The 10,928-nt window shown below is 47.6% G+C and overlaps 1 protein-coding gene across 1 annotated transcript in view; it reads left to right on the top strand.

The window, feature by feature from the left end:
* Positions 1-896: 896 nt before the first annotated feature.
* MRTFA (myocardin related transcription factor A) overlaps positions 897-10,928 on the top strand; it is a 129,169-nt gene continuing 119,137 nt past the window's right edge. Inside the window, exon 1 of the mRNA XM_073644167.1 lies at positions 897-1,207. The gene's annotated coding sequence lies outside the window, so the exon portion shown is untranslated. The remainder of the gene's footprint in view (positions 1,208-10,928) is intronic.

The raw sequence follows: 10,928 nt of genomic DNA, 5'->3' as shown, positions 1-10,928 counted from the left end.
GCTGCGCCTCCTGCTCCCCCTCACAGAGGCAGCTCGGCCCTGACAAGCTGCGCCTCCTGCTCCCCCTCACAGCGGCAGCTCGGCCCTTACAAGCTGCGCCTCCTGCTCCCCCTCACACAGGCAGCTCGGCCCTGACAAGCTGCGCCTCCTGCTCCCCCTCACAGAGGCAGCTCGGCCCTGACAAGCTGCGCCTCCTGCTCCCCCTCACAGAGGCAGCTCGGCCCTGACAAGCTGCGCCTCCTGCTCCCCCTCACAGAGGCAGCTCGGCCCTGACAAGCTGCGCCTCCTGCTCCCCCTCACAGAGGCAGCTCGGCCCTGACAAGCTGCGCCTCCTGCTCCCCCTCACAGCGGCAGCTCGGCCCTTACAAGCTGCGCCTCCTGCTCCCCCTCACACAGGCAGCTCGGCCCTGACAAGCTGCGCCTCCTGCTCCCCCTCACAGAGGCAGCTCGGCCCTGACAAGCTGCGCCTCCTGCTCCCCCTCACAGAGGCAGCTCGGCCCTGACAAGCTGCGCCTCCTGCTCCCCCTCACACAGGCAGCCCGGCCCTGACAAGCTGCGCCTCCTGCTCCCCCTCACAGAGGCAGCTCGCCCCTGACAAGCTGCGCCTCCTGCCCCCCCTCACAGAGGCAGCTCGGCCCTGACAAGCTGCGCCTCCTGCCCCCCCTCACAGAGGCAGCTCGGCCCTGACAAACTGCGCCTCCTGCCCCCCCTCACAGAGGCAGCTCGGCCCTGACAAGCTGCGCCTCCTACTCCCCCTCACAGAGGCAGCTCGGCCCTGACAAACTGCGCCTCCTGCCCCCCCTCACAGAGGCAGCTCGGCCCTGACAAACTGCGCCTCCTGCCCCCCCTCACAGAGGCAGCCCGGCCCTGTCAGCCTGGAGTATATGGACTCCTGGTGGTGGCGACGACGTTACGCGGCTCAACCATGACAACAAGAAGCCCTCGCGATATTCTTCCGGGGTGAACTCCTTCTCGGCTGAGGGACCCGGATGTGGCGCTGCTATTGAGTCACTGAATGCACCGGAAGTGGCGCTGCGCAGTGGTTTCTCCCGGCACAGTAGTCAGTGAGGCTTCTGCTCGAGCGTCGTACACATGGGACTGCGCATTATCCAGCTGCTTTGTGTGTGCGGCTAGGGCGAGCTGTGCTGTATGACTGAGTGCTGGCAGTGTTTCATGGGGAGGTCGGACAGTGGGACATCCGACACAGGTATGGAGTGTCACATCTCACAGCCTGCGCATGAGCTTCTGTAATGGGACGTGGGTACTGGCCCCTAGTGGTGCGTGGGGGTGGTTCAGCACAGGGGAGGGTCGCTGTCTGCTGGATATCACCTGTCCACTGATGACAGGTCAGCGGGGTCTGACCTCTGGGGGCTGCGGTGCTGAGCAGGACGGCCATTGTAACCCCATAAGGATGGGGCGGCAGTGCGGGTACCTGACCACTGCTCCAGTCCTTCCCTGTGGGGCCGCGGAGCGCTGCGCTCGTCACTCCTTCCCTGTGGGGCCGCGGAGCGCCGCGCTCGTCGCTCCTTCCCCGTGGGGCCGCGGAGCGCTGCGCTCGTCACTCCTTCCCCGTGGGGCCGCGGAGCGCTGCGCTCGTCACTCCTTCCCCGTGGGGCCGCGGAGCGCTGCGCTCGTCACTCCTTCCCCGTGGGGCCGCGGAGCGCTGCGCTCGTCACTCCTTCCCCGTGGGGCCGCGGAGCGCTGCGCTCGTCACTCCTTCCCCGTGGGGCCGCGGAGCGCCGCGCTCGTCACTCCTTCCCTGTGCGCTGTTCTTTTTCCGGCAGCCCCAATGGTGAAAGAATGGAGCAGCGGTCGATCATCTGACCTGCCACATAATTTTATACAGAGATTTAAAATTCCCAGTTCACAGTAAGACATACCTGGCTGGTCCAAAACTAACATTGATTTTAATCCTAAATAGCTGTCTATTTTGTGTAAATCTAACAGATTTTTCTAATATACTATAATAAAAAAAAGTCCCTATTGTTCCCTGTCTACTCTGAACTGCTTTATTTTTTTTACCTACTTCCTGCTTGATGACATTTTGTTTGGGATACTAAAATGAGACATCATCCGGTGGCTTGGCTTCTGCCTCAGGGTTTGGTGGGGCTGGCTATTTAATGGGTTTTCTGGGGATGGCTCATGGATTTGTGTGGCCCTCTATTTCTAGTTGTGGGTCTGGAGTACCGCCTCATGATGTGATATGTGTGCTGCCTCACAACATAGTTGTATCCTATTCCTGCTGCCGCCTTAGGACTTCCCTATGTTTTGTTCTGCTGCCCGGTGTTGCTAAGCGCGGTGAAGGTCAAATTCTGGATGTTATTAATGTTCTGTTGTGGTTCTGTCAGACATTAGGGGGTTAGGCAGTTGAAGCCTTTATAATATGCTTGCCGGCAGGAAGTCTGGTGAGTCCAACAAAATTCCAGTCTATTCCTCCTACTTAGATGTGCATATTGCACTAAATCTGATTTAACCATTGTAAGCCCAGTCAATCCTATTATTCTAGAGTCGTAAGATGGGCTTGTTAGCTTTAAGTTGGTAAACCATCAATGTCCCAGTCAATTCTGGTTGGAGTATTAGAACCCCAATTCCGAAAAAAGTTAGGACACTGTAACGTAAAGAAGACAAGAATGCAATGAGTTGGAAACTCCTTATAGCCCTGTTTTTTTTTCAAAACAGAACACCTTATAAGGTGAAAAAATGAACTCATTTAGAAATAATTAAGAGCAACACATCTCAAAAAAATTGGGACAGAGCCATGTCTACCATTCTGTAGCATCACCTCTTCTTTTTAGTCTATAAATGTCTGGTGAGTGAGGAGACCAATTGCTGGAGTTTTGGGAGAGGAATGTCGTTCCATTCCTGTCTGATATAGGGTTCATCATGCAGGTGATTGGCAGCAACAGCATAGTATGGAACGTGATGAAAAATTAGGAGATGTCTGTTGGGCTGCTCCTGGCAACAGCCTATTAATAGTATCATATTCTAACATGATGGACAAACTGTATAAGCATCAGCAGAACCATACAGAGCATAATGGACAGCCAGCCAGATGCTACAGCCGATTCTCATTGTATAATCTGTAGGTGAGTGTAAGGCCTCACTGATCCATGACTGATTAAAGGGACTTCGTCAGCATTGAATGGCTATTCAGACCTAGCAGGTGCGTAGGTGTAGTTAATTGTTTGGCCACGCCATGCACCGAGCACCTGTACTTGATTTCAACAGTCATTCTGTGCTGACAGAGTCACTTTTAGTTTTGAAAAATTTAAAGGAGTTGTTTACTACTTTCCCAATGTATGATCGGCTGGGGTCCCACATGCGGCGGCCGCTGGCCGGAAGTCCTTACCTGTTGTGCTTGGCCGTCCATCTGTAGTGGTCGCCCCGGGGTACTGCACATCCGCCTCCCATTGAATTGAAAAGGAGGCGGATGTGCAGTAACAAGCGCTGGCCACTACAACTTGACGGCCAAGCACCACAGGCAAGGACTTCCAGCCGGTGGCCGGCAACAGCTAATTGGCGGGGGTGCAACGTGCGGGACCCCGGCCGATCATTCATTGATGCCCTATCCTATGGATAGGGCATCAATGTGAAAGTAGTGGAAAACTTCTTTAAGGTTTTACACTCTTGTGGAGGAAAATCTAGAGTGCCTGGTTCTTATAAAGCCACCTGCTGCACTGAAACCTCTTTCTGATGGTACAATTGAAGCTGGTCAAGACAATACACTCATGGAATACTAGGACAGTTCTTGCCAATGGTGTTCCAGAAATCCATGTGGTGAGGGCTCAGAGTATCTGCCGGAGAAAGGACACACTGACTGCACCTGGTTGTTCAGGCTTTTGTCTGTTTGCTGATGTTTGTCAGGTTGGTGCAGCGGCTGATAAAACATCAGATCCATCATGTTGTATATACTGTAAGTACTGCTGCTTGTTGTAGTGGTAGTGCTGGTACAGACAGCTGGATAGGAGTCCTGCAAATCTACTTAACTCCTGACGTTCCTGGTTTTTCTTGCACGACATTGTTTGTGCATCACGACACAGTGATGACATAGTGCCAGGCTGGCCAATCAAAAGAAGAGCCAGAAATGGAGGATGGTAAGGAGATTTGCCGGCCTCCTGTCAAGCGGTCACAGAATACACACCTAGCTGATAAACCAGAGTCCTGCGTTTCAATTCTTCCATCTCTACTAGGTTTCTGCGTAGTGAAAGCTTTGCTGAGCAGGGAACAAAGCTTATCGTGGTATTATTGCAATTTTAACTTCCTTTATGAAGGTAGACAAAATACTCCCCATTTTACTTTTATAACAAGTATTAAAAGGAATCGCTATCCTACAGTCATCCCTTTGCTTGATGCTAAAAGTATGCCTTTCAGTCCACAAGCCAATGAGCATGCATCTTTCCATGCTCCCTAGCACATCTAAGGGCCCCTGTTAGTTAACTTTCTGCCCTATGCCCCAATGTTTGGTCATCATAGCCAGTTTTGTTATCATCTTCACATAGTCGGCCTCATCCCCTGCTTGTGCTTGGGATAACTCCATGTGCCTCTCCATATCGACTTGCTGCTGCTTCTACTCTCTGTTCCCCAAATCATGCTGCATGTGACATTGTCTCTGAGGGCCCCCAACAGCACCAGGGCGGCAATGAACTTGTAAAATTGTTGTTCTTCCTCCTCTCTTTGTTAAATCCAAGTGAGTGTTTATTCCAACCTAAATGAGGTGGATGACCTTGTTGATGTCACCGTTGTTTCTACTTACAAATTTAGCAGCCCTTTTGAAAGTCCTTAGTAGGTGAAACATTTCACTCATCAGCTGCCAGTGACAGATTTCAACGAAACTCAAGCTCCAATTTGTCTGCATGATATATAAGACTGATTTCCACCACTGCTTTATGCTGTTCGTATGGCTGCTCCAATATATACAGTGTTGAATTCCATCATGTTGCAATGTTTCAATTCGAGTGATCGGGCAGACCATTCTGATTTTGCCAAGTCTGGAGACTGTACTTTTCCACATAAGAATTGTAGTAATGCCAATATACTCTCTTGGCCATGGGCACCACCTTCTTCAAGTGGATATAGTTTTTGAATACATTTTGCATGATCAGATTTAGGACATGTGCCATGCAGAGTGCAAGTGTTACTTTGCACAATCATGAAGCAGCCACAATGATCCAGACATTGTCGGTTTCTACAATGCCAGTTATTAATGGAGAGCCATTCAGTGTAACCTTTTCTGTAAGATGCAGAGGATCACTCATTCACTTACAGTGGTGTGAAAAAGTGTTTGCCCCCTTCCTGATTTCTTATTCTTTTGCATGTTTGTCACACTTAAATGTTTCCGATCACAAAACAAATTTAAATATTCGACAAAGATAACACAAGTAAACACAAAATGCAGTTTTTAAAAAAGGTCTTTATTGTTAGGGAAAAAGAAATCCAAACTTAAGGGGCCCTGTGTGAAAAAATGACTGCCCTCTAAACCTAATAACTGGTTGGGCCACCCTTAGCAGCAACAACTGCAATCAAGCATTTGCGATAACTGTCAATGAGTCTTTTACAACGCTCTGGTGGATTTTTGGCCCACTATTCTTTGCAAAATTGTTATAAGTCAGCCACATTGGAGGGTTTCCGAGCATGAACCGCCTTTTTAAGGTCATACCACAGCATCTCAATCAGATTAAGGTCGTCAGGACTTTGGCCACTCCAAAGTCTTAATTTTGTTTTTCATAAGCCATCCAGAGATGGACTTGCTGTTGTGTTTTGGATCATTGTCCTGCTACATAACCCAAGTGCGCTTCACCTTGAGGTCACGAACAGTTGGCCGGACATTCTCCTTCCGGATTTTTTGGTAGACCGCAAAATTCATGGTTCCATTAACCACAGCAAGTCTTCCAGGTCCTGAAGCGACAAAATAGCCCCAGACCATCACACTACCACCACCATATTTTACTGTTGGTATGATATTTCTTTTCTGAAATGCTGTTAGTTCTACGCCAGATGTAATGGGACATAAACCTTCCAAACAGTTCAACTTTTGTCTCTTCAGTCCACAGAGTATTCTCCCAAAAGTCTTGGCGATCACCAGGATGTTTTCTGGCAATACTGGAGCGAGCCTTTGTTCTTTTTGCTCAGCAGTTGTTTTCGTCTTGGAACTCTGCCATGCATGCCATTTTTGATCTGTCTTTCTTATGGTGGAGTCGTGAACACTGACCTTAACTGAGGCAAATGAGGCCTGCAGTTCTTTGGATGTTGTTGTGGGTTCTTTTGTGACCTCTTGGATGAGTCAGCGCTGCGTTCTTGGGGTAATTTTGGTCGGCCCGGCAACTCCTGGGAAGGTTTACCACTGTTCCGTGTTTTCACTATTTGTGGATAATGGCTCTCACTGTGGTTTGCTGGAGTCCCAAAGCTTTAGAAATGGCTTTATAACCTTTTCCAGACTGATGGAGCTCAACTACTTTGTTTCTCATTTGTTCCTGAATTTCTTTGGATGGCAGCATGATGTGTAGCTTTTGAGGATCTTTTGGTGTACTTTACTTTATTAGGCAGGTCCTATTGAGGCTATGTGCATACGATTCGTTTTTTAAGCGTTTCCGCTGCCATTTTTCCGCTGCGGAAATGCTTCAAAAGCGCTTGTTAATAAGTCTGCCATGTGTCGCAATGGTATTCCGGATGTGCTATGCACATGATGCCAAAATTTCCGCTCCTGCTTCGCATTGCGTCAGAAACCTCAGCAAGACAGTTGTTTTGGTGTTTCCACCGCAAATTCGTGCCCATTGACTTGCATTGAATCGCAGCAGACCCGCAGGTATAATATCTATACCTGCGGATTTGCTGCATTTCAATGAAAGTCAATGGGCGCGAATTCGCGCCAGAAACGCACTGCGGGTGGTACCCGGGTTTGAAGAGGAGGCTACTACTCCTCTCATCCGATCGCTGCTCCCACTGATAACCGCAAGAGCAGCGTGGATGGGAGGAGCAGCAGTTTGCTCTGCCCATCCCGCGTGCCCGCGATAAAAAATAAACCTCTATACGGCAGCCCCCGGTGTGCTCCTGGTCCCCAGCGGCGATGTCTTCAGCCTGGCGGCCAGCGGTGTACTGCGGGGAGCGGGTGCTGGAAGCACAGTATACTGTGCTTTCAGGACCTGCGCTGACGTCAGCGATCAGCCGATGGTCACGAGACCATCAGCTGATGGATGACGTCCGCGATCAGCTGATGGTCACGTTACCATCAGCTGATTGTCGGCGAACAGCTGATGGTCACGTGACCATCAGCTGATCACTGATGCCGGCAATCAGCTGATCGGTGTCGTGACCGATCAGCTAATGCTGACCTGACCCTGGGAACATTCGCACATTCCCTGGCTATTAATATCAGCAGGCAGCTGTCTAGTTAAGCCTTTGCTGGTTAGATTTTATAGGGAGACCCCAGGTCAATTTTTTTCTGGCGTCCCCCTGTAATCTAGCCAGTAAAGGCTAAACAAACAGCTGTGGGCTGATATTAATAGCCAGGGAACATTGTTGGCTAATGGCCCCTTCCCCGGCTACTAATATCAGCCCCCACCGATCGGCTTTTCCTCTGCTGGTTATAAAAATGACGCCCACGCCATTTTTTTTTTTACCGAATTTTATGCTCTGTGCCCTCGATCCGGACGTAGCAGCGCTTTGGACGCATATTTTTTGCTGTGTCCAAAACGTTGCATTCTATTGAACACGGGTAAATCCACATGTGTTCACTGAACCATGCGAATTTATCGCATTTAATGCATTCTAGTGGTCAAATTTCTGTTGCGGAGACTAGCGACTCCGCAAGAGAATTTGACATGCTGCGGTCCTGAAAGACGGGCTGCATTTCAGTATTCACAGGTGATTCACAGCCTCTGATGTATGCATAGTGAACATGGGATTTCTAGAGATCCCATCCACTATGCTGTAACATCTGGATGCTGCGGGTTTTACGCCGTATAAACACCCAGCGGCTGCTGATCGTGGCTACGTACCCAAACTCACCTGTTGCATGTCAATTTCTGTAGCTGACACGCTAATCTCCGCTGCAGATTTTGACCGATTGAAGTGCCATTATATGCTGTTGATTCACATGTACCGACAAAAACAGTGCGGCATTAGAACACCACGTTTTGGACACAATAAAAATATTCCGCATCCAAAGCGCTGCGGAGTACTGATCGGGGGAACATATCGGCTAACGAACCAGCTATGAGATATTATTAATGGCCACGGAAAATGTTTGCAAATGGCACCTTCCCAGGTGAAGAATAGCACCTCACAGCTGCCGCATAAATTACATGAATAGAAATGCTAATGAAGATTGGGTGAATGGGACTAGCTGACACCCAGCTCTTTTGTTTGGTGATGACAAGGTGTCAATCAGACCTTTTCATGACCAAACCCAATTAAAGTAAAGTAAAGAGTTAAACACACAGACACAGAGTAAACACTTTATTTGAAATACAACAGATACATTCTTTAATCATTCAAATTAACCAATATACTCACTCCAGTTCTGACGGTAATCCAAGGTTTAAGCAATGTCCCACCAAATAACTTTATTTAGCTTCAAAAAGCATTTATTGATGTACAAAAAAACGCCCAGTGTTTTTCCTGCCAAGGAGATGCAGAAACGCTCAGGAAATCTCTGCTTCAAATCCCTTAAGTGATTTCTTGATTGAGAACAGGTGTGGGAATTCATGAATAAAATACAAGTTATACTAAATCTTTTCCAACAAATCTGTGTTTTTCTGCTCCGCTTTTCCTCTACAAGAGTGTTACTCAAATTCCAGTCCTCACAGCACCCACACGTCATGTTTTCAGGATTTCCTTAGTATTGCACAGGTGATGGAAGGATCATCAAGGCATCAGGAATTCTCTCATCTGTTCAACGCTATGGAAATCCTGCAAACATGCTCTTTTGGGGGCCGTGAGGAGTGGAGTTTGGGAAACACTGCTATATACCATGCAGTTCATAGATCAGACTTCAGTTACACCATGGCAGAATGGATACAACATTCTAACTTGTAAAGCTATGTGCTCTCGATCAGGAACAGCAATGTTTTGGACTCCGCTTACCCCCGCTGCGTTCTAATTACCGCACTTGTGTTTAGGTAACATGCAAATTTACCACATGTACTGACATTCTATTCTCTATTCTATGCTCCATGAGAGCGGTGCTTTGCGCATGCGCGGGAGGGGAGGCAGAGCAGGGCACATCACAGGCCCCTGTGACGTGCAGGGGAGAGGGGAATATGGTAATTTAGCACAGAGGCAGCGATTTAGGGGAATAGTAAGCAGATAGGAGGGATTTGCTTGGCGTCCCACGGACGCCAAGCCTCTGTAAAGGTATGTGCCCACGATGCGTATTTTGTGCGGAAATTTCCTCAGCGTAAACGCATGTTATACGCATGTTAGCCTTCTGCCATGGTCCCCTATGGCATTCCGCAATTGTAATGTCCATGCTGCAGAATTTTCCGCAGCATTTTTGATGTGCGGAAAATTCTGCATCGTGTCATTTATTTGTGCGTTTACGCATGTGGAATTGCCATCTACAATGCAGTAGAAAACGCAAGGTAATTCCGCATGTGCAAAACGCGCGACTTACGCGCGAAAAATGCATGCCAAATTTCGCATGCTTTTTCCAGGAAAAAGGACATGCTGAAATGAAGCGGAAATTTCCTCTTCAATTGCGCATCGTGGGCACATACCCTAAAACAGACTTTATAAAATCAGATTTCTCTGCAATCAGACCTCTGCTATGGGCCATACAAGTAAGTATAGACTTACTTTTCTATCACCTGTATGGCCATAGTAGAGGTCTGATATCGCCCAGGGGTGACAGATTCCCTTTAAGAGGCCTTTAGCAGATATACCAGAGGGAGAGTGAGTTCTTACATAGAAATGACACTTATGTTGAGGAAACCGTATTGCCTACTTTGTCTCAAGAGCTTTAGTCTTTCTTAGGCTATGTTCACACGTTGTGTTTTTGCTGCATTTTTTTTTCTGCAGGTAAAACCTTCTCTCTTGGCAGTAAAGAAGCTGCCTACAAAAAGCAGGATTTGCTGCATTTTTCAGATCCCAAAATTCAGCTTTGCTTCCACCACAAAAGCATGAATACAAGTCACCAATGCAAGACATATCTTAATGGAAAAAATACACATTACAAATGTAACAGTGGGGGGAAGGTGAATTGGTCAGGAATAGTTTACCCAAGACATTGGCAGAGTATTGAATTTGTAGGACACTGTTTACTTTCACAGTTTGGTTTGTCATTGAATTGCTCAGGCATTGTTCAATTTCACACTTTGGTCAGCCAATGTTTACTTTACACGCATCACTAATTTAATTAAATTGTACTAATCCTAACTGCCATCTCAGGTGAGGAGACCAAGGCATGATTTAAACTTGGGAAAGTCACAAAAATAAATGGGTTTCATACACTACTGTCCCTGCTTTTTTTTCCCACTAAAAGCGCAGCAAAACCTGATACCGGTATTTTTTGCTACATTTTTGCACTTACTCATTGCTTCCTATGGATGAAAACACGCTGCAAAAACGCTGACAGTGACATGCTGCAGTTTTCAAAAACGCAGCAGTTTTCTAAATTAATAAGGAAAAAAAACAATGTGTGTGCGTGAGATTTCTGAAATCTCATAGCTTTTGCTGGTACTATAAAAGCATCTTTTAATTTGCATAAAAACGGAACTTGTGAACATAGACTTAGAGGAAGACTGTGTGTGCCATAAGAATTAGAATTGGCAATAAAAGATTTCCAAGGTAACCAAAGTCCAGGCCCAGATAGTTTTGCAACCTCCTTTTACAAAGCTTTCAGCTACAGCTGGACTATTAATGCAATTCAATTTGCAGTCAGAATGCTGCACAATTCAGATTTTTCTCAGAATTGAAAAATGTAGTTTAGCCCT

Source organism: Phyllobates terribilis, unplaced genomic scaffold (genome assembly GCF_046119375.1).
Source record: "Phyllobates terribilis strain yellow unplaced genomic scaffold, ASM4611937v1 Scaffold_8__6_contigs__length_399053987, whole genome shotgun sequence".
NCBI classification, from domain to species: Eukaryota; Metazoa; Chordata; class Amphibia; order Anura; family Dendrobatidae; genus Phyllobates; species Phyllobates terribilis.
Note: the sequence above shows the minus strand (reverse complement) of the source record. Positions and strands in the feature narration are given on the sequence as shown.